Genomic DNA, 13,291 nt, shown 5'->3' on the forward strand with positions numbered 1-13,291 from the left:
GGATCTAATCGCTGTGAGCTCCTATGTGCCCAGATTAGTTGATTTTGTAGATTTGCTTGTGGTGTTCTTCACTCCTTGTACTGTAAAAGCAATATATCAGTTTTTCTCAAGTTTCCCTCCATTCCCAGTTTAATGAAAATTTTATATATAAAAGGAATGCTAAATGTTTTGTTATTTTTCTGTAGGTATTTATATTTTAGCCAGATTTCCCTTCTATCTATAGATATATAATACTCATGTACTCATTTCTTGAATGCTAACCAATCTCAAATTCTCCTTGTTATCATTGTTGGTTATGAAATACCCACCCTATGTATGTTTGTAATTGATTTGCCCATGTTCTATTAAATGGTCTTTGATCTGGGTTCACATGGGTTGTTGGCTGGAAGCTTTTCTTTCCTGTTGTCTCTATCAGATTTTGTTCTAAAGGTAATGTCTCCTAACCCTGTTTGGAGATGTGTTTCCTGCTTCTTGTACTTCTTAATTTATATATCAGACTTTAATTTCTAATTTCATTTTATAGATTGATAGGTGCTGAGCTGCTTTCCAGATGTGAGTCTCAAGTAGATGGTTATCTGCTTTCTGAGAAAGATGTCAGCTTGAGGGATTTTTCTAAGGACAATTGTGTTCTTCTTCTTAGAAAGCACATGGGGCTTTAATCTCTGCTGCTCCTACAGATAGCTTCTTGATCAATCGCCTATCCTTTGTCAAGTTACATCAGAAGGTTTCAGACTGCTTGTCTCTCTCCACAACTTGTAGTGACAAGTACAATATTTAGGTTAATTGAATTTTGTAGATATTTGTGAATGTCAACAGTTAGTTTTGATAATCTTCCATTTTCACAAAAAATGAAAAGAAATTGAGCAATAATTCACACACTAAAAACTGGCCTTACTACACTTTTACATCATTCATACATTTGTAACCAGTATAAGCATCTTTATAAAAATCCAAACATTATTAATTATAATCAGATTCTAAGATTCTTAATTATATGGTAAAAAAATTACTCACATATATTCACCTTTTCCCAAGGGTAAACACAAATATCGCTTCTGAAAACTTTCCTTCATTTTGCCAAATTTATTTTTCTTCTGCGCCTTGTTCCATTTGATGTGAAGAACAATTTTCATAAGAAAATTGATTTTCTACAGAACTGAGCAGCAAAAAGAAATATAGAAATATTTAAAAATATGTTTAAACTGCCATAAATCTTCACTTGAAGAGAGGCAGAAATCTCCAGCAATTTCAAGTTATGTCTTAAACATCTAATAATTATTATTGACATATAGGTTGGTGACTGAAAAAAATCAATCATTGTGACTAAAAGCAGAAATAAGCTTGACAAAGCACAAAACCCATTACTTCAACTTTAATAATTCAGGTATTCATTTCCATACACTTCTGCTCTTTCTGTATGTCAAATTCCACAAAGAATTGACTATAGTACCTTATATTTCATCAAAATATCAGGGAAGCCTACTAAAACCACAAATAAATGGCAAGACTTGTTCATGTTCAACAAAGACAATTTTCTTTTATAAGATGTGTTTGGGATTTATTGTTCAGTAAGTCAAGTCCATTTTCTGTACATTTACTGTACTTTTGTGCTGACAAATTTTGTGCTGCGTTCCTCACCATCAGAATACAACAAAGTAAATGTAAGAGTCACTTTCTCATCTTGAGTTCAGTAGCCAGAAGACCATGGCCTTTCACAGTCACTTGAATACACAAACAGTGTTTGTAGTCATAAACATTCATTTAGTTACAGAGTAAAGCCAACAGAATAATAAAGATGTGTAATTTATCTTTAAAAGCCATGATACAATGTTGAGAGTTTTAAAATGTAAACTAAAATTGAGAATGACTGTTTTTGCATTAACTACATGAATACAGACATCAATCTATATTTGACCTGCCTGATATTAACAACCAAATGAAAATATGAATTTTCTATCCTTAGTGTTGCATAACTTTGATGGCAGTCCTTGAAAGGCATATTTAAGCTATCATGCATTTATATATGTGTGTGCATGAGTGTATGCATATGTGTGCATATCTATGTACTTCTGTGTGCTCATATATGAAAGTGCAAATTGATAGATGTCTGTGTGTGTGCATTCACACACAAGTTCATGTGTAGGCAAGACAATATTTAGTATCTTCTTCAACAATTTTTCATTTTGTACATTCAGGCAGGGTATCTCACTTCAACTCAGAACTCACTGATACAGCTACCATAGTTAGCCAGCTTGTCCTTAAGATCTTTTGTCTCTGCCACCTATGCCCAGTACATATGATTATAGTTGGATCAGTATGCCCACCAAGAATTTGGGTAAGTGCTGAGAAATCAAACTCATGTAATCACAAGGGTGCACAAAATACTGTACCCATATATTTCAATCCTAGCCACGGGATATATTTCAACCACAGAATATATTTTTATTATTGTTAGTAATGAAACAAATATGTTAAATTTTCAAGGGAAACACTGCCAAAATGTAAAGAACATTAGATCCATATCATAGAGTTTATCCAGGAAAGTAGATGGTAACCAAACATGCCAAAACAAAATACAACAAATCCAAGCAAAAAGTTTCATATCAAGGCTGGACAAAGCAACCCAATAAGAAGAGTCCCAGGATCAGGCAAAAGAGTAAGAGACACACCCACTCCTACTATTTGAAGTCTTACAAAACCACCAAGTTATCAGCCACAACTTGCTGCTTAAGACTCTGTGAGGTTATATATACCTTGCTTAGTTGATTCAGTGGACCATGCTCTCTCAGTGTCCTCCATCCACTATAATTCCTAGATTCTTTCCTCCCCTTCTTGCACAGGGTTCCCCAATTATGAGTGGGAGGGATCCTATGGAAACCTCCAATTGAGTCACTTTCTCCCACATAATTGTCTGTGAGGCTCTTCATCTGCTCCCATCTGCTGCTGGAGGAAGTCTATCAGATGACTCCTAGACTGGATACTGATCTATAAATGTAGCAGAATATCTTTAAGAATCATTTCATTGATTTTATTTTTAATAGGCCAGTCCTGTTTGCTTCTAACCTGGGTCTCTAGGCTATCTAGTCTCCAGACTTTGTCTATCCAGTGTTGAGTATGGGCTCCCTCTTCTGGGCCAGAAGTTAAATCACATTGGTTGATCTCCCTCAAAATCTACCACCATTGCTCCCATTACAAACAAACTGTAGATAAAATGCTTTGTGGCTGGGTTGGTGTCCAGGTTTCTCTTCTGGTAACCTGCATTCTCATGCTAAAGAGACTAGAAGATAAAATAGTGGAACAACAACAACAACAACAAAAACAGACATGTTGATCAATGGAATTGAATTGAAGACTCAGACATAAGTCCACACACATATGGATATCTCTTTTTCGATAAAGAAGCTAGAGACATACATTTTTTTTTACTAATTTTATATCCATGTTTAAAATATATAAAGAACTCACGAGTTAAGATATCAAAAATCAAATAATAATAATAATAGTTTCAAAATTCAAAAAATGGTGCTGATTATACTGGATGTCTGCATGGAGAAAAATGCAAATAGATCCATAATTACCACACTGCATAAAACTAGAATCTGAGTTGATCATAGACCTCATAAAACCAGATACATTGAACCTGATGGAAGAATAAGTGGAGAATAGTCTTGAATGCATTGGCTTAGGAGATGACTTCCTGAAGAGAACAGCTATAGAATAAGCAATAAGTTAATAATTAATAAATGGGACATCATGAAACTGGAAAATCTTTTGTAAGACAAAGGTCACCATTAATCTGACAAAGTGGCTGTCTAGAGAATGAGAAAGATTTTTACTCGCTCTACATCCAATAGGTGGCTAATAACCAAAATATATGAAGGACTCAGGAGTCTATATATCAAAACACAAAACATTTTTTTAAATAAAAAGGTACATATTTAAACAGAGAATTCTCAATAAAGGAATTTACTGAGAAACCCTTAAAGAAATGTTTATCCTACTTTTAGATTCCATCTTGCACCTGCCAGAAGGCTAAGATGAATAACCCAATAAAGAGATGTGGAGGTGAGATGGGATGAAGGGAGGTAGTGTGTAGATAGATGGATGGAACTGAGGGGCACTTGGGAGTTGTAAGGAAACCTAGTTCAGAGGAAACTTCCTGGAATGTACAAAAGTGATCCTCTTCAGAATTCCTAGACAGAGGATACAGAGCCTTAACTGGACATCTCCTGTAGCAAGGCAAGGCTTCAGTGGCAGGACTGGATTGCATTCAGCTGAATTGTTTAGTGGAGGGCATCCTGTGGAGATCCTTAAACAAAATAGGATGGTGAAAGGACAGACGTTTTCCTTTGCAAAGTGACAGCTGTGGCCCTATTGCCTAGGAAAACAACTGTACAGCTCATTGAAGGTAGAGAGGTCTAATAGGCCTGCATGGTGCCTTAACCCCCTACATTCTACTTCAAATTTCTTGGTTGAGAATCTAGTATTTTTACCATGGTATCTCAGCTTTAATTGGAAAATTACAAAACCACACCTATCTTAAACTTTCTAAATTGCGTTCATGCATAGTGAATAAAAATGTTCACTGAATGTTGTAAATTCACTTTAGCAACTCATGCCCTTACATTTGGTTAAGTTACTAATAGTTCACCATTGAGAAATAAACTGCAGAAACATTTAAATTCTTATCCTTCATGACTTTTATACTCAAAACAGTCTAAACATGACTCTAAAGCTCCTCACTCTAGACTAAAGATGCTTTCAAAGTTATGTGGCCACAATATCACATTACTCACACATGATTCTCTAAGGTCACTCCCACTGCATGTTTGTTTCTGCATAAGAGCCTTTCAAACTAAGTAGAGAATTGTTTCGGTTATTTATTATTTTTCTCAGACATTACAAACTGTTAGGCTAGTTTTCCAAACAAAGAACTTAATTCATAAATAACAAACTGTTGATTTGTCTCTCAGATTAGAGCTTATTTTAAAATCATTTAGTCATCTGTAGTGGACTTGAGCATATTTGATCAAATCATGTGTATTTATGCAAGCACCATTGGATTTTCTGGTAGCATTAATTTTATGTTTCTCCATCTTTTAGTTCTGTCTTTTCCACACTGTACACTCCAACTGGCTTCATAAATTATGGTCAACACAGAGAATGGATGCTGCTATATTCATTTTAAGATGTTTGCTTTTAATACAGGTCAGTATGTAATGCTGGTAGATCACTTTTCCTGAGAAGATTTTTGAGGCTGGCCTCTGATTTGTGTTTGAATACATTAATGCTAAACTAACAATCACTAATGATGCATCAGATCAAGCACACAAAAATAAAAACAATTTTGTTTAGAGTACTTTAATAAAGAATGAGCCCAGATTTGATTTCTGTACTTTCTGTGTCTCCCATCATTCACTGTATGTCTCTTGTATGAGTCCTTATCTCTGCCTGTATGATGCTTTCTTGTGAGTCTACTTATCCCAATGATTGTGTCTGTGACTATCTGTGTGTATCCTTAAGACTCTCTGTCTCTGTATCTGTCTCTCTGTCTCTGCATCTCTCTCTCTGTCTCTCTCCTTTCTCTATCTCTCTCTGAATAGTACAGAAAACATCACATTGGAGAGCATTTAGGAATATTTTATAGAAATCTTATGTTTCTACAAGTGATTGAGACTTACTGGCTCCACTGACCTGAACTAACCTATTATTCGCAAGATATTTGTCATCCCATGTCAATCTTGCATCCAATATTTGTTCTATATGCTTACTTTCAACATTTTTGCTGTTTCCAACAGTTATACTATAACATACACATACACATGGGTACGGGGCATATAAGATAAAATATTAGCTCTGGCTATAAAAGTTGATTACATGGAAAATCCACAGCAAGGATTGTAATTTATTAAACAAACAATCAGATTATAGAGTAGACTATTAGTCTTAAGTATTATATATTCTCAAAGTATAATTAACTTTGGCTGTGAGGTTCAGTAAAAGCTTCAGTCTCCCTGAATACCAGATATTTTCTTTATACTATATCACCACGCATAATTCTTTTCTCAGATTTATATTTACTACAATCTTATGATTCTATAATCATTCTGAAATTTCATACAGAATATGTCATTAAGTATTGTTTGTACAATATGTCTGAATTTGAATTTGAACCTTCTATCTATTTCAAAGTAGCATGTGTGCACACACTTGCGTGTTCCCTAATAGTGTATACTTGTAGAAGTCAGAAGCTGCTATTAGGTATGTCTTTTGAGAATTATCCAGATATTTATCTCTTGAGACACTAACTGAGAACTCACTGTCCTGACTAGACTGACTGGCAAGAAAGTCTCAAGGATCTACCTTATTTTCCAGCAGTATTAGTCAAGTACTTGGGGTACTTAGATTTCTACATAAGTTCTAGGAATTCAAAACCAGACCCTCAGACTTTAGAAGAAAGCTTTTCACTGATTAAATGATTTCCATAACCTTCTTTATATATGCTTCTGGAAACTACCTCTCATCTCAATATCTTCCTGGTTCATGTGTTCCACCCACTTTATTGGAAGATTGTTCTCACATTCGCAAGGGAAAAGGCAGTCAGTAAAACAAGAGTGTTTAGCCTTCATTATCTCCAGGGTAACTGCTCACATTTCTTTCCAACACAAAACAACATGATCATAGGCAATTTTCTTCCACCTATTTTCTGTCAACTCAATTACGAGTAAAACCACCCAATCTATTCTAAGGAAAGTATAAATAAAACAGAAGGGAGATCTCAATTATTTCACAATAAATTATTTCCCTCCATAAAGAAGAAATATCAGAAAATGAAAAGCTTCAGTAACTATAATGGAAGAGCCAGGAATGCATGAAGCATCTATGTTCACATTAACATGAATTTTTGAAAGTACAGTTGTCAGATGTTATTCAACCCTTGAACTAATGAGAATTTTCTAAGGGCCCCTAATCAGAAATTTTAACTGAATTCTTTACTTGAAAAGTAAATTTTAAATCAACATTTTATATTTCATGAAAATTTTGAAGCATAAATTGAATGTTGCTTTCAACATAATTACTCAATAATGGGCTATTTCCTTTCATCTATGAATACAAAGAAGTTTTATAGACTATGTGCTTTAGTCGTAGGGTCAAGAATAAATTAAATTTTGACTATGATTTTGACTCAGGATTGGCGAGAGCCACCTTGGTTCCCGGACACAGCAGAAAGCAGCCAGCACACAAGAGAGTGTGGACTACAGAAGCTAACAGCTTCTGGGACAGGCGAGAAACACAGAGCTTCTGAGGCAGCACCATTTTCAGGCTTCAGACATCCGGCCACCTTCCCAGACAGAGGTCAGGTGTCCGCCCGGCCTAGGAGGCCCTAGCCTCAGGATCCCCAGTAGCCATTTTGGTTCTGGGACTCCTCAGAAAGTAGTCTGCACAGGTGAGAGTGTGGACTACAGAAATTAACAGCTTCTGGGACAGGCCAAAGCAACACAGGTTCTGGGAAAGGTCCTGTTTTGGCCCTTCATCTTCAGCCAGGAGGAGGTCCAAACACCAGATAACTGTGCACCTTCCCTGTAAGAGGTGAGCTTGCCAGCAGAGACTGCTCTGACCACTGAAACTCAGAGGAGGGAGCTAATCTCCCAGCTCTGCTGATAGAGGGTAACAGAATCACCAGAGGAACAATTTCTAAACAGAGGCAACTAAAACAACTAACTCCAGAGATTACCAGATGGCGAAAGGTAAATGTAAGAATCTTACCAACAGAAACCAAGACCACTCACCATCATCAGAACCCAGCACTCCCACTTCGCCCAGTCCAGGGCACCCCAACTACTCGAAAAGCTAGACCCGGATGTAAAAGCATATCTCATGATGATGGTAGAGGAAATCAAGAAGGACTTTAATAACTCACTTAAAGAAATACAGGAGAACACAACCAAACAGGTAGAACTCCTTAAAGAAAAACAGGAAAACACATTCAAGCAGGTGATGGAAATGAACAAAACCATACTAGACCTAAAAAGGGAAGTAGACACAATAAAGAAAACCCATAGTGAGGCAACGCTGGAGATAGAAACACTAGGAAAGAAATCTGGAACCATAGATGCAAGTATCAGCAACAGAATACAAGAGATGGAAGAATCTCGGGTGCAGAAGATTCCATAGAGAACATGGGCACAACAATTAAAAAAAAATGGAAAATGCAAAAAGATCCTAACTCAAAACATCCAGGAAATCCAGGACACAATGAGAAGACCAAACCTACGGATAATAGGAGTGGATGAGAATGAAGATTTTCAACTCAAAGGACCAGCAAATATCTTCAACAAACTTATAGAAGAAAACTTCCCAATTCTAAAGAAAGAGATGCCCATGAACATACAAGAAGCCTACAGAACTCCAAAAAGACTGGAACAGAAAAGAAATTCCTCCTGACACATAATAATCAGAACAACAAATGCACTAAATAAAGATAGAATACTAAAAGCAGTAAGGGAAAAAGGTCAAGTAACATATAAAGGCAAGCCTATCAGAATTACACCAGATTTTTCACCAGAGACTATGAAAGCCAGAAGATCCTGGATGGATGTTATACAGACACTAAAAGAACACAAATTCCAGCCCAGGCTACTATACCCAGCCAAACTCTCAATTAATATAGATGGAGAAACCAAAGTATTCCACGACAAAACCAAATTCAGGCATTATCTTTCCAGGAATCCAGCCCTTCAAAGGATAATAACAGAAAAATAACCAATACAAGGACTGGAACCACGCCCTAGAAAAAGCAAGAAGGTAATCCTGAAACAAACCTAAAAGAAGACAGCCACAAGAACAGAATGCCAACTTTAACAACAAAAATAACAGGAAGCAACAATTACTTTTCCTTAATATCTCTTAATATCAATGGACTCAACTCCCTAATAAAAAGACATAGACTAACAATCTGGCTACACAAACAAGACCCAACATTTTGCTGCTTACAGGAAACTCATCTCAGAGAAAAAGATAGACACTACCTCAGAACTAAACAAGGCTGTCCACTCTCTCCCTACATATTCAACATTGTACTTGAAGTCCTAACCAGAGCAATTAGACAAAAAAAGGAGATCAAGAGGATACAAATTAGAAAGGAAGAAGTCAAAATATCACTTTTTGCAGATGATATGATAGTATATATAAGTGACCCTAAAAATTCCACCAGAGAACTCCTAAGCCTGATAAACAGCTTCAGTGAAGTAGCAGGATATAAAATTAACTCAAACAAGTCAATGGCATTTCTCTACACAAAGGATCATGGATTGGCAGGATCAATACAGTAAAAATGGCTATCTTGCCAAAAGCAATCTACAGATTCAATGCAATCCCCATCAAAATTCCAACTCAATTCTTCAACGAATTAGCAAGGGCAATAGGCAGATTCATCTGGAATAACAAAAAACCTAGGATAGCAAAAACTCTTCTCAAGGATAAAAGAACCTCTGGTGGAATCACCATGCCCGACCTAAAGCTCTACTACAGAGCAATTGTGATAAAAACTGCATGGTACTGGTATTGTGACAGACAAGTAGACCAATGGAACAGAATTGAGATGAACCCACACACCTATGGTCACTTGATCTTTGACAAGGGATCTAAAACCATCCAGTGGAAAAAAGACAGCATTTTCAACAAATGGTGCTGGCACAACTGGCTGTTATCATGTAGAAGATTGCAAATTGATCCATTTCTATCTCCTTGTACTAAGGTCAAATCTAAGTGGATTAAGGAACTCCACATAAAACCAGAGACACTGAAACTTATAGAGGAGAAAGTAGGAAAAAGCCTTGAAGATATGGTTACAGCGAAAAAGTTCCTGACTAGAACAGCAATGGCTTGTGCTGTAAGATCGTGAGAATCGATAAATGGGACCTCATAAAGTTGCAAAGGTTCTGCAAGGCAAAAGACACCATCAATAAGACAAAAAGACCACCAACAGATTGGGAAAGGGTCTTTACCTATCCCAAATCGGATAAGGGACTAATATACAATATATATAAAGAACTCAAGAAGGTGGACTCCAGAAAATCAAATAACCCCATTAAAAAATGGGGCTCAGAACTGAACAAAGAATTCTCACCTGAGGAATACCAAATTGCAGAGAAGCACCTGAAAAAATGTTCAACATCCTTAATCATCAGGGAAATGCAAATCAAAACAACCCTGAGATTCCACCTAACACCAGTCAGAAGGGCTAAGTTATAAAATTCAGGTGACAGCAGATGCTGGCAAGGATGTTGAGAAAGAGGAACACTCCTCCATTGTTGGTGGGATTGCAAGCTTGTACAACCACTCTGAATATCAGTCTGGCGGTTCCTCAGAAAATTGGACATACTACCACTGGAGGATGCAGCAACACCTCTCCTGGGCATTTATCCAGAAGTTGTCCCAACCTGTAAAAAGGACACATGCTCCACTATGTTCATAGCAGCCTTATTTATAATAGCCAGAAGCTGGAACGAACCCAGATGCCCCTCAACCGAGGAATGGATACAGAAAATGCGGTACATTTACACAATGGAGTACTACTCAGCTATTAAAAAGAATGAATTTATGAAATTCCTAGGCAAATGGATGGACCTGGAGGGCATCATCCTGAGTGAGGTAACCCAATCACAAAGGAACTCACACTATATGTACTCACTGATAAGTGTATATTACCCCAGAAACTTAGGATACCCAAGATATAAGATACAATTTGCTAAGGGCATGAAACTCAAGAAGAACAAAGACCAAAGTTGGACACTTTGCCCCTTCTTAGAATTGGGAACAAAAGACCCATGGAAGGAGTTACAGAGACAAAATTTGGAGCTGTGACGAAAGGATGGACCATCTAGTGATTGCCATATCCAGGGATCCATCCCGTGATCAGCTTCCAAAAGCTGACACCATTGCATACACTAGCAAGATTTTGCTGTAAGGACCCATAGTCTCTTGTGAGACTATGCCAGGGCCTAGCAAACACAGAGGTGGATGCTCACAGTCAGCTATTGAATGGATCACAGGGCCCCCAATGGAGGAGCTAGAGAAAGCACCCAAGGAACTAAAGGGAACTGCAACCCTATAGGTGGAACAAAAATATGAACTAACCAGTACCCCGGAGCTCGTGTCTCTAGCTGCATATGTATCAAAAGATGGCCTAGTCGGCCATCACTGGAAAGAGAGGCCCATTGGACTTGCAAACTTTATATGCCCCTGTACAGGGGAACGCCAGGTCCAGAAAGGGGGAGTGTATGGGTAGGGGAGTGGGTATGGGGGACTTTTGGGATAGCATTGGAAATGTAAATGTGGAAAATTCCTAATTAAAATAAAATCTTAAAAAACAAAAAAACCCAAAAAACAATGATTAGAATCAGGAAACAAAGCCCAAGGAGAAACAGTCAAGTGAAACAAGCAAAGGGTGCACACAGACACACAGGTTTTACTGACACCTAAGGAAAAAAATGTGCTTCAGACCGGGGTGGTACTGGGCACATCTTTGATCCCAGTACTTGGGAAGCAGGGGCAGGTGGATCTCTGTAAATTTGAGGCCAGCCTCATCTATAGAGTGAGTTCTAGGGAAACTAGAGAATACCTGTCATGACAAAAACAAATAAAAGGAAGTGTTTTTCTTTGTATCATTATCAAAACATTTTGTCCTGATGGTTGCTCCATATTATCATAACTCTGTAGGTAAGCAAGCCAAGACACTCCAAGGTCCGTGGTTCAAGACATAGGCATACCCCCTGGCTATAGCCCGGTTACCTTTCCAGCTTGCAAATAAAAACCTCCTGTTGAGAAAAAAAATAAATTAAATTTTATAAGCAGTATTTATTTTATGACAATAAAAACAATCAGAAATGGAATATGTGTTATAAAAGCATAAGGTAAAGATAACATGAAGGGCAGGTCATTTTATGAAGAGCTTATGAATTTATCAGAACACAAATCACACATAGAAAGGACTTCTGTATTTAAAATGTCTTTCTATACATTATATCATAACTTGAAAAAGTTTACCATTCTGTATATTTGGAAAAGTATGAGATTCCAAACAAATGGATATTATAGCATAATTCATAAGTATATTTATGAAACTCATATTGAGTACTGCTGTGGATTGACTGTGTCCTCTGTGAAGGTCATGTTGTACCTTCCTACCGAAAACTGTATCATTACAAGATACAGCATTTTGGCTATTAATAGGCCATGAAGACTATTCTCCTATGGAAGAGATTGAGGTTATTATTACAGAGGCTTACCCCAGCATCTGCTCTGTCTTTTCTGTTTATTCTCCTACTTTCTCCTATATCAGAAGATGACTTTCTCCAGAGGACATAGCAACAAAGTTCCATATGGGAAGCACACCAAACCTCTCTGGATATCCAAGCCTTGATCTTAAATTTCCCATTTCACTGAGTTGTTCCAAACATATTGCTATTCTCATGAATTACTCAGGTGGTGGCATTTTTACTAATAACACAAGTGAAACTAAGACATGGAAGCACACAACCAAATCATCAACAGAAGATGGCAGTGGAGAAGCAGCATTAGAAAGTATTACCCACAGAATTCTATTATTGTAACAATATTGGCAGGTTACTTCAGACTCCCTGATCTCTATAAATTTCTATTTTCTTTCATAGCTCTTTAGCTAATTCTTACATGAAACCTTTTTTTTTTTTTTTAATTTATGGAGGGGATATCACTTTGTAGTTCTGTCTTGCATGTGCCCGTCTCGCCAGCAAGAATGATGCTGCAACAGGATCCTTCTGCAACACGTTTATTGGGAGAGCATTGACTGCATAGGGGATAGACCCCAAGCCCAGAACTGGTGCTGCTTATATAGGCCTAGGAGAGGCGTGTCTCACACCTGGATTGGTTATGCATGGGTTATGCTTACCACCTCATTTGCATGTCTCAATCTGATTGGTTAACTTCTCTCTCATCTGATTGGTTAACTTGTCTCTCATATGATAGGTTAACTTGTCTCTTGTCTGATTGGTTAATTCTCAAAACCTCATCTTGGCAAAAAAAAAAAAAAAAAAAATTTACTGCCTATGTATGCATGGTGGCCAACAGTAGCCAGCGCCACCCTGCAAAGGCACATGTGGCTTCCCACAGTTCTGTATCATGTCACAAGATTTTCACATAATATATATATAGATTTGAAAACAAAAAGAAAGGACTCAAATGAACAAGTTGCTACCATCAGGTAAAATTCTAATACAAACATATTTACAAACTAAGAAGAAATAAATAA

Source organism: Mus caroli, unplaced genomic scaffold, assembly GCF_978045245.1.
Source record: "Mus caroli unplaced genomic scaffold, Mus_caroli_1 scaffold_3, whole genome shotgun sequence".
Taxonomy (NCBI): Eukaryota; Metazoa; Chordata; class Mammalia; order Rodentia; family Muridae; genus Mus; species Mus caroli.